The following is a 17,336-nucleotide window of genomic DNA, read 5'->3' on the forward strand; positions in this document are numbered from 1 at the left end:
TGAAAAGAGTTGAATGGCAGGATAGGATTCATGTGGATGACCTCATATAGTTGACACAAGACCTTTTTGAGTTGAGTTGAATGAAGGGAGATTCTTCCGATTTCTAGAAGTACATCATATGATGGATTTTTGGTGGAAGACTAGTAGTTAAGGTGCAATTTTTGGAGTATTATGACATTAATATTAAATCTTCAATCAATAAGGATCATTTAAAGATCAAAGATGCATAAGCACCCATGTACACCAAGGCAATGTACAATGGAAATGTGCAAAAAGAAACATACATGAGATTGTGCAAAAATATTATTCACACTAAAGAGTGAATCCAAAGGAACCCCCCTGAACTTGCTATTAACTGAAACCATGAACACAAAGTACATCTGACCTTCCTTAGAAGCTTATCCTCAGAGTTGACGTTGTTTTCAAAGGTCTATGCACTCCTCGCACCCCATATTGTTCAAATCATGGCTAAGGGGATAGTCCCCCAGATGATTCTGCTTCTTTCATTTAATCCTCTTAGGAACCTGTTGACATAATGGACTTGTAATTAGTTATAGGTGTTTGGGTTATCTTTTGTTTTCTTTAGTGGACCTTCATTCTTATTGGGTTTTAGGCCTTTATTTTTAGCTTTTTATTGCTGCCACTCTGCCAGGGTATCTATGTAAGTTTCCCATTATTTTAGCAGTTATTATATAAGATAGTGGACAACACAGAAGCTTCCTTGATTCTGCCTTCTCTTTTCTCTGTTTAGTGCTACTTTATTTTTCAGTTTATTGCTGATTTTAGATCATATTATTGAAAGCTGGTTTGACAAGTTAACCAAGCATGTATAAAAGCTTCCACTGATGCTGGATGCTCCCACAGTTTAGAGTATGTTTTGCTGGGCAGAAAATGATGATTCAAAGATTCTGTGACTTCTAAGCAGAGAACGCAATTGTCATGTTCCAGCATCATACACCCTTCTGATCAGTTTATCTTACTAAGAACTTCTCTGAAGCTGCTATCCAGGCTAGAGAAATCACTTGAAGATTGGCTATTAATAAAAGGAATTCAATCTTTGTGCTGGGGAAAAGGGGTTGTTGTAGAAGAGTTCAAGCTTGTATAGAAAGAGAAGACTTAGAAAACACTGATTTCTCCCATAAGTCCATCACTATATTGTTTTATATGTTATATTGGTTTGCTTTGATAGATTGGATCTGCTGCAGCTGTTTTACAGGGAAGAGAATGGGAAGAGAGAAAATAATTTGAAAGAAAAGTGAGAAACCTACCCCCAAATTGAATACAAAATTGATTTGTTCTCAACATTCCTCCTCAAGCTAAGATTGCTTCAAATAATGCCCAGCTTGCTAAGATTGCCTTCAAAACACTGCTTTGCAACTCCTTTAGGGAACAAATCATCCAAGTGTTGGTTTGGTTTTACAAATCGTAAGCTGACCTCCTCACAAGTGACCTATGGAATAAAATGTCAACCCACAATAGGTCTAGTTTTGTCCTGTTGTACCTTTTTTTACATAGAGTATATGCCTATAAGATGTTGCCTAGAAAGTCAATAGAGGAAGCACTAGTAGGAATAATAACAAGGTCAAGGAAAAGAACAGGGAAAGGAAAAGGAGAAGGGGCGACTCTCTTCACTGAAACTCTCTAGATTATGAAAGACATGAGAAGGAAAGGAGATAGACATAAAAAAGGTAACTCCTTGGAAAAAACTAATGTTGCATGGATTCTGCTAAATGGATGACATGTCCACGTCAGACACATTTTGGATTCTGAAAGTTCATGGATTCTTGAGGACACTTTTCTGTAGATTTTCCTTTTTAAACGCTAGCTTATTTGACAGAAATAAACAGCTAATGCACAAGACAAATGCTACTTTTCGTATTAAATGTTACTTAGGCTCAGTTTGGAAGGAGTATAAATACAAATATGTATAGTGCAAAACCTTGTATTTTGTATTATTTTATATGTATTTGTTCTGTACCTATTTGTATTTGTACTCTTTCCAAGCTGAGCCTTAATAACAGAGGCAAAATTTACTTTCATTCTTAGTAATTATTTAATGTTAGAATTCTAAAACATGTCTGCAACCTCTTTACATACACTGGCCAAAACTTTTGGTCAAGGGCACTGCCCCAACTCCCGCATGGACTTAGTTTCATCATGCCTCAAGGGGCCTCTACAAAGGTGGAGGGATGATCTCCTAGGATTATGAGTACAAGATATTTTGCATCAGAATAGCTACTTGAAGTAATTGTAATCTATCAAAGAAAACCAAGAAAAGAGAAGAAGAAAAGTCAGAAATTAGAAGAATAATGTCTCATATCAGAGGCAGCCATATCTACCCTTTTATATTAGAAAATAATGAATATTACAGAGAGTTCCCTGTGAAAAAGAAAATTACAGGAACCCCCTACAAATTTCAACCCTTTTCACTCTTTCACAAATGAAGTGTCTATCGAACTCAATGTGTTTGGTTCGCTCATGGAGAACAGTATAATGACATAGGATCTGAATCCCACTCACTCAACTCAGAAAAAAAGATTTTTCAACCACAACAGTTCAGAAATTCCTTGGGACATAGCCCTATACTCAGCTTCTGCACTTGACTTCGCTATTGTATACTTCTTCTTACTCCTCCAAGAGACCTAATTTCCTCCTACAAAAGTGCAATAACACTTGAAAGAAGAACCGTTTACTGTATTACAGGTTTGAAGAGAAGGAGAGAGAGAGAGAGAGAGAGAGAGAGAGAGAGAGAGAGAGAGAGGAGAAAAGAAAGAAGGGGTTCAGTAGTGAATGATCTGCTGCCCCATACACTCCTTTATTTATAGCTCTTAGGATCCTTACAAGAATTGGAAATAAACAAAAATTAGAAACAATAAGGCCAGCCTGCCCAACTTAACAGAAATTAGAAACTTTTAATAACATAAATTAGAAACTATTAAAAGAAATTAGAAACTACTAATAAAAGAAATTAGAAACAACTAGGTGTGGGTATGAAACCACACACACTAGAGCCTGTGTGTGGGTATGGAACCCCACATTTGTGGCTAACCAACTATTTCTTCAATAACCAGTGGTAGACCATCTATCATCGATAGGATCGGCCCAGTCAGCATTAGTATAGCCTTCCACCTTGGTAATGCCATGTTTAAGTGAGGCTCCATTCAACCTAAAAGCTTAAGCTGTTAGGTGAGGTCCCCGAATAAGCTTTATTCTCTAACATGCCCCCTCACATGAAAGCTCATTGGGCTTGAAGCATGAACAAGCACAGGCCCACCCATACCTTGTGCTAAAATTTAATTAATTATAATGGGGGCAATGAGTATCAAACACTAGACCACTTGGTCAAACAGGCTTTGTTACCACGTAGTCTATCAAAGAAAACAAAGAGAAAGAGAGGAACGAAGTCAATAGAAGGGGAAAAGTCAGAAATTAGAAGAATAATCTATCATATCAGAGGCGGCCACCTCTGACCCTTTTATATTAGAAAACAATGAATATTACAGAGAAGTCCCTGGGAATAATAAAATTACAGGAAACCCCCTGTTCCTGAAACATACAAAAAACCACCCCTTACAATAGTAATGAAAGTGGAAGATAAATAAATAGACTGAAAGTTTCTCATGCTTGATTGTTGAGTGTTTGAACTTTGAAGCTCTTTTGTAGGAACTACATGCTTTTGCTTTTACCTCCACATTTTTGCTTTGAAAATGTTCTATATGTTATTCTTATCCATTTTAGTTTGGGAAAATGTGAGAAGGCACACACTTCACCTTTCGCCTTGCTCTTTTGGGTGCTAGAAAGCACTTGCACCTTGTACTTTTTAAACACTGAAATAGACAAAAGGTTAGTAGCAAGCTGAGGAACATGGAGGACTGAGTTGAGAGATTCCATCACTTTTAAAAAACAACATATAACTCCATAAAGAGTATCAGTCCTAGAAAGCACACTCACTGTTTCAACTTTTTAGTTTCTATGGAGGAATAGTCTCCTGCTTAGGGCTCAAGCCCATGGCAATATCTAGTTTACTCAACCAGATCTAGTTTACTCAAGCTAAATAAAATATATAGTGGAGGAGACCCTGAAGATAGAGGTGAAGAGATTTGGTGCTGAAAAACTGCTCGAGATGTGGAAGAGATCACTGAAGATAAGAAGTGAAGAGTTTTTTTTTTCCTTTTAGAGGATTGTGATCATGAGAAAGGTAACTCTGAAGATTAAAGAAGCAAATATGTCAATGGTGATGTTGGTGAGTAGTGAAGCAACATAGTGGTTCAAAATTTTGTAGAAGGGGCTTTGCAATCAGAGTGGAATTGAAAATGGAAGGGCGAAAAACAAGAAGAGGGTAGAAGTTTTAGTGCAGAAAGAAAGAAAAATACAAAAGGGAGATTGATCATTTTCTATGGTTTTTTTTTTTTTTTGTTTTTTATTTTTTTGAAGGGAAAGAAACAGGTGGATTGTTTCCTGGAAGGAAGAAAGAGTGAAGGGTGGAAGGAGATCCTAAGAGTTTTATAGGAGTTTAAAGAGAACAAAAAAAAGGAGAAAGAAGGCATATTCAATACTCAAAGATGCTCAGAAAACAACTAATTTTCCAGAAGAATGGAAGGTCTTTCAGTCGACGGATAATGGTTCTACAGAAGTTTCTTTGGCATGGGGAAATGGGGCTGGCAGTTGCAAAATGGCAGCAAATAGGGGAAAGAGGATTGGCAATGGAAATTTGTGGTGGAAACAAATTTTGAACCACATGACTGGAAAAAGGTTGCTGGAGCATTGATCAAAGGTTTGAGCTTAAAAGATACTCCCAAAATCACACCTTTTGACAGGTGCAAGGCTCTATTGGAACTGGTGGAGGACAATGTGGAAGTAGCCTTGACAAAATTTATGTTTGATTTAGGTAATGTGATAGTCTCTAAATGGTGTCCATTCTCAAACACAAGGTTTGGGCGTCCAGCACGAAGTTATCATTTGGATCGTTGGACTCCCATTTCACCTATGAAATCAAGAACTTTTTGAATCCATTGCATCAACCCGTAATCCCATCTGGATAGCATCTTTAACTTTGATCTTCGTTGGGATGTGATTAAGGTGAGTGGAGTAAAACCTCAAGAAATTCCCAGGTTGATTAAAATCTATGAAGATCAGATGTTTTATCAGGTCCGGTGGACAACCTTCATTGAAGCGGTGTTGTGGAAGGAGGCTCAAAGGGAGGAAGACGGTGGTAGAAGGGACTTGTAGGGAGACTCAAGTAGGGATTGAGTGGCTTTGGGATCATAAGGGATGCCAGGAGGGATGGTTTCTGTTTCTCAGTGTTATAAGATTTGCAATGGGTCGGTGGTGTAGTGTCCAAAATTTAGAGGGCCATTATTGGATTGGGAGGTCGAGTGTGTGGGTTTTCTGTTGAATCTGCACAAGGTGGAGGTGAATCCTCGACTACCTGACTCTAGATGGTGGAAGGAATGTAGGAATGGAAGATTCTCTGTTAAATCTCTATATAATGCTCTTCTTAGAAATTGTAGAGAACACTGATGTGGACCCCTCTGTGCTCGTATGGCAGCATATTTCTATTAGTTATGTCAGTGTTAGTTGGTACTTATTTCAGTTTGTTATTTCAGCTTTATTATTAGTTTATTTGCCTTGTAAGCAATAAGGGCAATTCGGCCCTTTTACAATTAGTCAACATATATAAATATTAAGAGTGGGTCGGCTAATGTCAAGACCAACCCTCTCTCCTTTCCAAAATCTCTTCGTGTGCTTCTCTTCTCTCCTTCTCTTCTGAAATTTCTTCATTCTTTTTCTTTTGAATTCAAGACTGATTGTAGTCTTGATTGACTACTTGGTATTAGAGCCGACCTAGGAGCTCTTATGCTAGTCTAATTAGATTGACTACATGAGAATCTCCTAGGTTTAAAAGTTTTTCAACAAAGGAGGATCGGCTGATTCTTGGAGGCTACTGGTAGTGTGCGGCTGCTACTAAGAAGATTGTAGAAGGCTAGGAGAGTTCCAGTAGTCAGGAAGAATCAGAAAAGGCTTTGGATCCTCAAGATTAGGGTTTCGCATCAGACAAAAGGTGGCGGCCAGAGATTTTCTTTCATAAAGTAAGTTTTTTCCTTGAGAATAACTTTGAAAAAATCATCTTGGTCTATTCTGAGAGGTGTGACTGGAAAATCTGTGCTTTTCCTTTAGGGTTTTGAGAGAAAACCCTAAAATTCAGAACTGTTGTTGGTTTCAGATCAGATTTTGAAATGGTTTCATATAGAATTCTATTTTCTTTGTTCTTTGGAAGACCTAGGCCGGATGTTATCAGTTGTTTGGGTGCTGTTTTTCTATTATAGTAGTTTAAAAATTTTTTTTTATTAATTCTTGACCAAGAATGGAGTTCAAGAATCAGGGGGAAGGTGTTTTTGGGACTAGCAATTCTGGTAACATGTCTGAGAATGCCTTTCAGACTACAATTGTGAAGTTTGATGGATCAAACTACTTAGAATGGGCTCAATCGGCCATGATGGCCATTAGGGGTAGAGGAAAACTCAACTACTTGTTGGGAGATGTGAAAGAACCAACTAAGGAGGACCAAACTTATACCAAATGGGTTCAGGAGAACTATTTGGTTATGACATGGCTATGCAACTCTATGCAGCCACATATCAACCGGAACTATTTGTGGGCAAAAACAGCCAAGGAAATTTGGGATGTCATGAAAGAGACTTACTCCCAACCCCTTAATGTTGCTAGGACTTATAAATTGAAGTGTGAGGTTAACAACCTTAAGCAAGGAGAGAAACCAGTCTCGGTTTACTTGTCTACCTTGAAATCTATGTGGCATGAAATTGACCACCTAGAAACACTTGAGTGGGAAAGTCAGAAGGATGCACAAACTTATAGAAAGCAAGTTGAAACTAATAGGGTTTTTGAATTCCTAGCTGGTCTGAATCTTGACTATGATATTGTGAGACATCAACTACTAACAAGGGACTGTGTGACCTTATCTCAAGCCTACTCCTTAGTGCATAGTGAAGAGACTAGGAGAAAGCTTATGATGCAACATAAGCACTTCTCACCAGCCTTGGCAGCAGTTAAACATAAGTTTGGGGGTGATACAGAAAGGGATATAAAGAAGGAAGATAAGTGGGATCTAGTGTGTGAACATTGCAAGAAGAAACCTAAGCATACTAAAGACACATGTTGGAAGTTGCACCCTCATCTAGTTCCAGCAAAACTTAGGAACAAAAGTGGTAATGCTAATACGGCTGTTAATACTGATGGTGCATCCTCATCGAGCACAAAAGGCATTCCTCTAGACACCCTAGCTGCTGTCCAGGCTGCCCTGACTCAGTTGGAAAAGGAAGTTGGAAATTCATTTCAATCATCTCAGCTGCCATCAGTTCCAAATCAGCCTTTTCTCATTCAAGTACTCGGGCCTCAGCTTATCATGCTTTAGCTCTAGGTAACACTGAACATTGTTGGGTAATAAACTTAGGTGCATCTAGCCATATGACTGGCTTGCCATCACTGTTCACTACCTATCACTTATCTTCTGGCAGAGATAAATTGTTCATTGCTGATGGTTCCCTTGTTCCCATTTCTGGTAAGGGAGACATCAAGTTGTCTAATACCATTTCCTTATCTTCAGTTCTGCATGTTCCTAATCTTAATACTAACTTGCTTTCAGTCGGTAGCATTACAAAACATCAGAATTGTTCAGTCCCTGACCGATGTGTTTTTTAGGACTTGGAGACAAGGAAGGTGATTGGGACTGGCTGTGAGACGAATGGGATCTATCTGCTTGGAAAGAGTTCTTATTGGGAAGATAGTGAAGATAGGAAGTCTTTTGTTTCTCAGTCTGTAGTCAGGTTATGCTTTGGCATAATCGGTTGGGTCATTTATCCTTTCGGTCTTTGAAGAGTTTGTTTCCAAATTTGTTTGAGTCTGTTCAGATTTCCAATTTGAGATGTGAGAGTTGTGAGCTTGCAAAGAATTGTAGAACATCTTATTCATTGAGTAATAAAAGAAGTAGTAATTCGTTTGATATTGTACATACCGATGTTTGGGGCCCGTATCACATCACTGCTATGGGGGGATACAAATATTTCTTGTTGTTTGTTGATGACTATACTCGTTTTTCTTGGGTTTACCTTATGCGTTCTCGAGATGAGGTTCCCACTTTGATCCAAATCTTTCATCAAATGATTTTAACACAATTTGGGGTCAAAATCAAAATCTTCAGATCCGATAATGCGAAAGAATACTTTACCAACTCATTAGCCTCTTATTTGCTTGATCATGGGATTATTCACTAGAGTACTTGTCCTTATACACTACAGTAGAATGGGGTTGCTGAGAGGAAGAATAGGCACATATTAGAGGTGGCTAGAAGCATTATGTTTAACTCCAATGTGCCTATTCGTTTTTGGGGAGATGCTATTCTTACAGCAATGTATCTCATTAATCGAGTTCCCTCACGGGTTCTTGACATGAAGCCTCCATTTACCCTTCTATACCTCGATAAAGAATTGTTTACTGTTCCCCTTAAAACCTTTGGCTGCACTTGCTTTGTTCAGATTCTTGGACCTCGTTCCAAATTTGATCCTAAGGCCTCCAAGTGTATTTTTCTTGGTTATGCACAAACTCAAAAGGGTTATTGCTGCTATGAACCTACTTCTAGGAGGAGATTTGTCTCGACGGATGTTACTTTCTTTGAGGAGGTACCCTATTATCCTAGGGTTTCTCCTCAGGGGGAGAGTAGTGAGAGTGGGGTTAACTCATCAGAAGTTCCTTTACCTGTTCCATTGAGTGATGAGGGATGTAAAGGGGAAGGTTGTCAGAGGTGTTAGGATTTGAGAGTCTATCACAGGCGGTGGAGGCAAGTTGATTTCGGTCATCAGCAGTCCAGGCCAGCCCCAGTTCCTTCTATGGATCAAGATCCAGGTACCATAGTTTCTTTATCAGATCCAGGTCCCACTGTTGCACCCTTACCTCCTTTGGATGACCTTGACCTCCCCATTGCAGTCCGTAAAGGCAAACGGCGTTGCATCACATCCACAGCTCACTGCATTTCCCAGTTCCTATCCTATGTGAAGGGATGGGATATCCATCACATGGACGCCCAAGTCTTGCGGAATGGACTGGTGAATTTAAAAAAAAAATTTCTCCCATCTTTGCAGGGAATCGAATTCCCTATTTTAGAAAACAAATTTTCAAAAATCAATCTTGAACCATGAACCAAACCAGACCTGAACCAAAAGGAATAGGAGGGAGGATGTACCTGATACGGAGAAACAATATCTCCCAATGGAGGTGTTCACGCCCAAGGAAAGATCCAAAATCTGCTCCCACTGAACATGGCGCAGTGTATGATGGAGCAGAATCAGCAATGTTCTTCCAAAAGAACTTGACCCTTCGCAAGAATCAACTGGATGGCTTGTGAGTACAGCTCCAACCAATCTTTTCCCAAAAGATTGGAATCAAGATCAGATCTTGATTTCTCCCAAGAACTGGAGATCGAACTGAAGGTGATGGCGGCGACAAGAGAGAATTCGCAGGGTGCAGAAATCTCTCTTCTTGTGATTTTCAGCTCTGAAGAGAATTGAACATCAATCACTAACAGTTGCCGCCCCTTTCTCCTTTCATAATTTTAAAGGAATCAGCTCCTAATCCCATTAGGAGTTGCTAATCCAAATCATATTTGGATTAGAAGTCCCTTTAAGTGATAAGGGATAACCCTTATCTTATCTACAGATCAGATCAACCATTTCCTAATCTAATTAGGAGGCTTCCAGATCTAAATCTCATTTAGATCTTGGACACTCTAAGTGGATAGGGTCTAGGCCCAATCCTATCAGCTGATCCATATCAGAATTCGCCCCTTTTAATTGACTGATCAAATGAACCCAGTTCGAAATGGGCTTAAGGCTTATTTAAGGTTATGTACTCACTTAGCCTTCCAAACTGTTGCCCAGTTGGGCTTTCTTGTATGGCGTGGGACCCAAACATTGATCTACACATCAGCCACATGGGTTCAGCCCAGCCTTTGTTACAAGGCCTGGCCGAATACACTGTTATGGACAGTGCACCCCCTGAAACCCATCTTATGGGCTCTATGGGCCCAACACTTACCCTAAGTGGTCCCTGGGCCAAGCCACCTTGTAACACCCAGGGACTGTGGGCAGATGCAAGATTAGCCCATCAGGTATTATCCTCAATGGTCTTACACTTAACCTCTCAGCCCATAATGATCAAACACTGACCGACAAGGGAGGACCTCTCCCTCGACTGCAAGGAACAGTGTTGCACTCTTTGCTTATATGGTTCCCGGGAATTAAAACCTTTTGCAAATCATTTCGAAACCATAACATATATATATATGTCTTTATATAAATATATTTTGCAAAACAAAATCTCAACAATTGAAATCGGCTGCCGGTAGTCTTGGTTTCCATCAGAGAGAGTGCATCACCGATCATTACCTTTGTCCGACAAAGGGGTTGATCCTGTCACTATGATCACCCACTGAGATGAATTCTTGGACTATCCCAACATACCCAGGTTTTGACCCCCACTAAGGATCTCACTGATTGGTACATCAAAGACAGTCCAATCCGACATCTAGTGTAGTATCATAATCGAGTCTAGGGGTTAGGTGTAACTTTCCAGTTTTGCCCATCTATCTCCAAGGTCCAGGGCAATACTGGAAATCTGGTCCGGTTCAAAGGTTCTATTAATCCCCTACTGCATGTGCTTCGGGACTCACCCTGGTAGCTGAGACAAGCCACCCCAACAGTTGGCCGCACACCAGTGTCAGCCTTGGCAGGATAAATCTCCCCAGACTTACCCAATGGCTGTGAACATTCTAAACTAACACAAGTCTCATTAAGTGTCCAATTTAAGGGTATTACACAGAAACACACCACAGGAACATGAATCAAATGTGTACTTTATTCATTTACAATAAATTCATAATGTACATAATTCTGATTGAAGCTAAGGGCATACAACTGTCTAACAGCTCCCACTTGCACTTAGGTCCAATCTGGTATAAGCCGGAGTCCCATACTTTCCACGTGTTTCTCGAACACTTTCTGTGTCAGTGGCTTAGTCAATGGGTCTGCTACATTCTCCGTTGATGCTACCTTCTGAATCAAGATATCCCTTCCACCAACAATCTCCCGGAGTACGTGGTACTTCCTCTCGATGTGCTTCGACTTCGAGTGGGCTCGTGGCTCCTTAGCCTGAGCAATTGCTCCATTGTTGTCACACAACAATGGGATGGGTGATGTGCTGGACGGAACTACTCCCAATTCGTGAACGAACTTCTTCATCCACACGACTTCCTTGGCAGCTTCACTTGCAGCAATGTATTCGGCCTCAGTTGTGGAGTCTGCTGTGGACCCCTGTTTGTTGCTTTTCCAGCAAACAGTACACGATCCTATCGTGAAAACATATCCAGATGTAGACTTTCTATCATCCGGATCCGACTGGAAATCCGCATCTGTGTACCCTTGGATCTGTAGTGAACTACCATCGAATACCAGACAAAACTCTTTTGTCCTTTGAAGGTACTTAAGTATGCATTTCACAGCAGTCCAATGCTCCTGCCCTGGGTTGGCCTGGAATCTGCTTACTACACTCACTACCTGGGCGATGTCAGGACGAGTGCACAGCATGGCATACATGATGCTCCCTATGGCTGAGGCATAGGGAACGTCTTTCATGCTCTTGATATCCTCAGAGGTCTTTGGAGACATCTTCTTGGAGAGATTGACTCCATGCCTGAAAGGAACATTTCCTTTCTTGGAGTTTTCCATGCTATATCTCTTGACTATTTTGTCAATATAAGCAGATTGGGATAATCTTATTATCCGCTTCGATCTATCTCTATAGAGTCGAAGACCCAGTATATAGGAGGCTTCTCCAAGGTCTTTCATGGAGAATTGTTGTGATAGCCATACTTTTATCGTAGTTAACATTCTCACATCATTCCCAATGAGTAGAATGTCATCTACATACAGAACCAGAAACGTAACCTTGTCACCACTGGTCTTCCTGTAAACACAGGGTTCATCCGGATTTTGCTCAAAATCAAACTTTTTGACCGTAGAGTCAAATCGGATGTTCCAACTTCTAGAAGCTTGCTTGAGTCCATATATGGATCTATTCAACTTACAGACCATGTGTTCCTAACCCGCAGCTACAAAGCCTTGCGGTTGCTGCATATAGATATCTTCAGTAAGATCTCCATTCAGGAACGCAGTTTTGACATCCATCTGCCAAATCTCATAGTCATAGTAAGCGGCTACAGCTAGCAGGATCCTAATGGATTTAACCATGGCCACGGGCGAAAAGGTTTCCTCATAATCGATGCCTTCTTTCCGAGTGTATCCTTTTGCCACCAGACGAGCTTTGTAGGTCTCAACCCTGCCATCGGGGCCCTTCTTCCTCTTGTAGATCCATTTGCAACCAATTGCTTTTAACCCAGAGGGTGGATCCACTAGAGTCCAGACTCCATTGGTCTCCATTGAGTCCATCTCAGCTCTCATGGCATCTACCCATTTAAGGGAGTCTATGTCCAACATAGCTTCCGTATAAGTTACGGGATCCTCTTCACTAGTCAAGGTTTCGACCAGGTAACTATCCTGATCGTAACCAAAACGGACCGGTGGCCTGGACACCCGGGTAGATCTTCTAGGTTGGTCACTACCTGGAACTTGTGGGACACCTCCCACTGCATCTGAGCTCTCCTCATCAAGAACAATTTCCTGACGAAGATTGTCCAGGATGTAGTCATTTTCCAAGAATTGTGCATTCCGACTGCAGAACACCTTTTGCTCACTTGGATCATAGAATAGGTAGCCCACTGAGCCCTTTGGGTAGCCTATGAATAGGCAATGGCTGGTCTTGGATTCCAATTTGTCCGGATTCGTTCTTTTAACGTGAGCCGGATAACCCCAAATCTTTAAGTGTCGTACACTTGGTTTCTTTCCGGTCCAAAGCTCATAGGGAGTCTTAGGAACCGATTTGGTTGGAACCCGCTTCAGCACGTATATCGCAGTCTCTAATGCGTATCCCCAAAAGGATGCGGGTAACTCTGAATGGGTGAGAAGTGTCCGGACCATATTTAATAGGGTCCTATTCCTCCTTTCTGAAACACCGTTAAGTTGTGGTGTAGCAGGAGGAGCTAACTGTGATACTATCCCGTTTACCTTTAAGTAGTCCCTGAATTCGTCAGAGAGATATTCGCCGCCTCGATCTGATCGAAGGGACTTAATTTCTCTCCCTAACTGTTTCTCGACCTCTTGTCTAAACTCTTTGAACTTTTCAAAGGATTCAGACTTTTGTCTCATTAGGTACACGTAACCATACCGAGAATAGTCATCGGTGAATGTAATGAAATACACGTGTTGGTTACGGGTCCTAACACTCAGGGGACCACATACATCAGTATGTATAAGGTCAAGCGTGCCTGTACATCTTTCAGGCTTACCGTTAAATGGCCTCTTTGTCATCTTACCCTGAAGGCAAGGCTCACAAGTGGGAAGATCTTCTACAGTTAGAAAATCCAAAGGACCATCCTTTACCAGTCTTGTGATTCGGTCAATACCGATATGGCCAAGTCGGTAATGCCACAGGCACGTGGGATTAACTGTATCACGTGCTCTTTTCTTGGGGATTTTGGCCGACGTAGTTTCGGCTATGTCAGTTTCTAGAGAAGGATGTAGAACATAGAGACCGTTCTCCAGTTCCCCATATGCGATGAATTTATTGTTTCTTTTAATAGTAATCGTATTATTGAAAAAGACAGAATATCCATCCGCACACAGTTTTGAGACAGAAATCAAATTTCTTCTTAGATTTTGCATAAAAAGACAATCTTTAAGTACAATATTTCCTTCTCTAAATTTTATTCTACGGTGCCTATTGCCGTAGCTGCAACGCTTGCAGAAGTCCCCAAGTAGAGCATCACTTCTCCATCATTCAGCCTTCTGCTTACCTTGAACCCCTGCAGTGAGTTACACGCATGAGTTGAAGCCCCGAAGTCAATACACCAGGACGCAGAAGCCACCAATAAGTTAGTTTCTATGACACAAGATTCGAAATTACCTTTCTTGGATTCCAGGTACTGAGGACAGTTCCTCTTCCAGTGGCCGGTTTGTTTGTAGAAGTGACATGCATCTGCTGTCCTATCCTTCTTCTGCTTCTTGGGCTTGGTAGTCTTCTTCTGAGGCTTCTTTGCCTTCCTCTTTTTCTTGCCCGTTTTGTTAGCTTCAACAAGCATCACCACAGGCTCATCCTTCTTAAGTAAGTCTTCGGCCCTTTGCAACATATTGCTCAGCTCTTGGACGCTGACATTCAGCTTGTTCATATTGTAGTTTAATATGAACCCATTGAAGGAAGAGGGCAAGGAGTTCAGAATGGCATCTACTTGAGTGCCAAGATCTAGCCCGGATCCAAGGGCTTCCAGCTCGTTAATGTATCCCATCATCCGAAGACAATGGTCGTGAATTTTCTGCCCCTTGGACATCTGAGCGGTCATGAACATTTTCAAGACCTTCTGCCGAGTAGAACGGTTCTACTCTTCGTACATTGTTTTCAGACTGTCCAATATGTCCTTAGCGAGTTCGATCTGATCGAACTGCCTCTGTATTGAGTTGTCCAAAGAAGCAACGACATAGCAGCGGGCTAGGGAGTTTTTATCCTCCCAATCTTGGAATTCTCTCTTACGGGCTTCAGAAGCCCTATCACCCAGACGTTCCGGGGCAGGAGACTTGACTACCTTGTCCAATTTTTCAGATGTTAAAACCAGCATTAGGTTACAGTACCAGTCGGCATAGTTTGGGCCCTTAAGCTTTTTGTCGTCAAGAAGCTTTGCAAATTGTCCGTTTGCCATTTTCTGATAAAACAACAAATATCAGTCCACAACCTTACTTGATTCATGTTCAAATCATAGACATGGATTTTAATCTATGTTCCATTCTCATTTGTTCATCTCTGAGTTTCCCCTCCTGCTCAGGGACGGAGACAACGACTTGTCTCTGGAAATGTGGGAAACCACATAGGGTGCATGGAGCCAACTGTTTCAGCTGCAAAACCCCACCACCTTTCTGTGAAGGATCATATCCACTCATCATATGAGTTTTCCCTTTGGCCTCTGTCAGACAAGGTTCAGAGCCATTTTCAGGTAAACCTTTCTGTCCAGTGAGTGCTCACCCATCATATTCGTGAACGCCAAGGTACCGTGAGAGAGTTCCCATTTTCTGGTGAAGCCCCTCCCACATTGGTCTATGACGCCGCTATCATCTTATGAAACACTTGGACAAGCCCAACAGCAAGTGGATAGCCCATTTTCTGGTGCGTTTCCTCATTACTGAAGGACCCATCCTCATGCTAATGATGGAAGGCCTTTAGAGAGTTCATCACATGAATCTCCCTATCGCGTGCACTCATATTTACTGGAGGGAACAAGAATTACGCCCTAGTTTATTTTAGGTCAAACCAAAGTGGCTCCCACTGACTTTCATAAAGCCAGATTTTGGTGGGCCTAAATCGGCTAGGGTTCAGCACGTAACCTCTTGAGGAGGTGTGGGGCCCACCATTGAGGGAGGTCATCCAATGACCAGTAGGGACACCATGGCAATGATGTGCATTCAGCCATGGTGTGCGCAAGAGCCACTATCGAATCTGCATGGGCCAAGCACTTATGGCCCATGAACGTAGCACATCACACATCCATACATCACATGCAGGGAGGAATTGATCCAATCAATTAATTATCTGTAAAAGCCCATTTGAAGCCCATTTTAATCCATAATATTAACAATTAATATCATCTAGGTATATGGGCTGAATCAGGGTTACCTAGTTCGGCCCATATAGCTTGTTCTTTTGAAGTGGGCTTTTGGCAGTTTTAACAATTTAAAACTGGGCCTTATAGGTTGGGCCGAATTAAATATCCAATTAATTATCAATCCTTAAGCCCATTAAACAAAAATTAGGGCTGATATACAGCCTTAATCGAACCCCAGATACGGTCCAAACAATTTGAACCAATCTTGGATCGAATGGGTCTAGGGTTTGATTTTTAATTAAATCTTTAATTCAAGAAAATAATATGAAATTAAAGAACTGATAAAAGAAAACAAGAATCAGTCAATCCAGGGTTGTTTGTACAATCCATCCTGCAAAACAGAGGTTAGATTACAAAATGCAGTTTCATAAACTGCAAATCGCAGGTAGCGAATGTCCCATCTGCGAAATCTCCTTCCTTGCGCCGCCATCTTCGATCCAAAAAATAAAATAAATAGAAAACCTAATTTCTATTATAATTACATCAGATCGAATACCTAATACATTGAGTCTAAAAAAAAAAAAAAATTATTTACAGACCAAATGTAATGAATAAATCAAGAAACTGCAAATCTTGCAGGTTCCCTGCGCAAACCAAGAATTCGATCTCCTCTTGTACGAACAGCCCATAAATCAAGAAAATCATAAAGAACTATTCTAAACAATAATTAGATTTATATAAAATTAATTTCAGATTATTCGCCCATTAATTTTGGGAACAAATTTCCCAAAACCCATATCTGCGCAAATCGGGTAGAACACCTTCTGCCTATTTGCGCAGGTTCAGATCTGAATTAAATTGATTCAAGATTTGAACCATGGCTCTGATACCACTGAAGGGATGGGATATCCATCACATGGACGCCCAAGTCTTGCGGAATGGACTGGGCGAATTTCAAAAAAAAATTTCTCCCATCTTTGCAGGGAATCAAATTCCCTATTTTAGAAAACAAATTTTCAAGGATCAATCTTGAACCCTGAACCAAACCAGATCTGAACCAAAAGGAATAGGAGGGAGGATGTACCTGATACGGAGAAACAATATCTCCCAATGGAGGTGTTCACGCCCAAGGAAAGATCCAAAATCTGCTCCCACTGAAGATGGCGCAGTGTATGATGGAGCAGAATTAGCATTGTTCTTCCAAAAGAACTTGACCCTTCGCAAGAATCAATTGGATGGCTTGTGAGTACAGCTCCAACCAATCTTTTCCCAAAAGATTGGAATCAAGATCAGATCTTGATTTCTCCCAAGAACTGGAGATCGAACTGAAGGTGATGGCGGCGGCAAGAGAGAATTCGCAGGGTGCAGAAATCTCTCTTCTTGTGATTTTCAGCTCTGAAGAGAATTGAACATCAATCACTAACAGTTGCCGCCCCTTTCTCCTTTCATAATTTTAAAGGAATCAGCTCCTAATCCCATTAGGAGTTGCTAATCCAAATCATATTTGGATTAGAAGTCCCTTTAAGTGATAAGGGATAACCCTTATCTTTCTGCAGATCAGATC

General features: G+C 41.0%; 1 protein-coding gene across 5 annotated transcripts in view; it reads left to right on the forward strand.

Annotated features, from left to right (window-relative positions):
• Positions 1–17,336, forward strand: part of LOC148845283 (plant/protein (DUF810)) — a 162,333-nt gene that overhangs the window by 106,883 nt on the left and 38,114 nt on the right. The window lies entirely within an intron of this gene.

The sequence above is a fragment of the Nelumbo lutea genome, chromosome 7 (genome assembly GCF_056320005.1).
Source record: "Nelumbo lutea isolate HS-2025 chromosome 7, American lotus-T2T, whole genome shotgun sequence".
In the NCBI taxonomy this organism is placed as follows: domain Eukaryota; kingdom Viridiplantae; phylum Streptophyta; class Magnoliopsida; order Proteales; family Nelumbonaceae; genus Nelumbo; species Nelumbo lutea.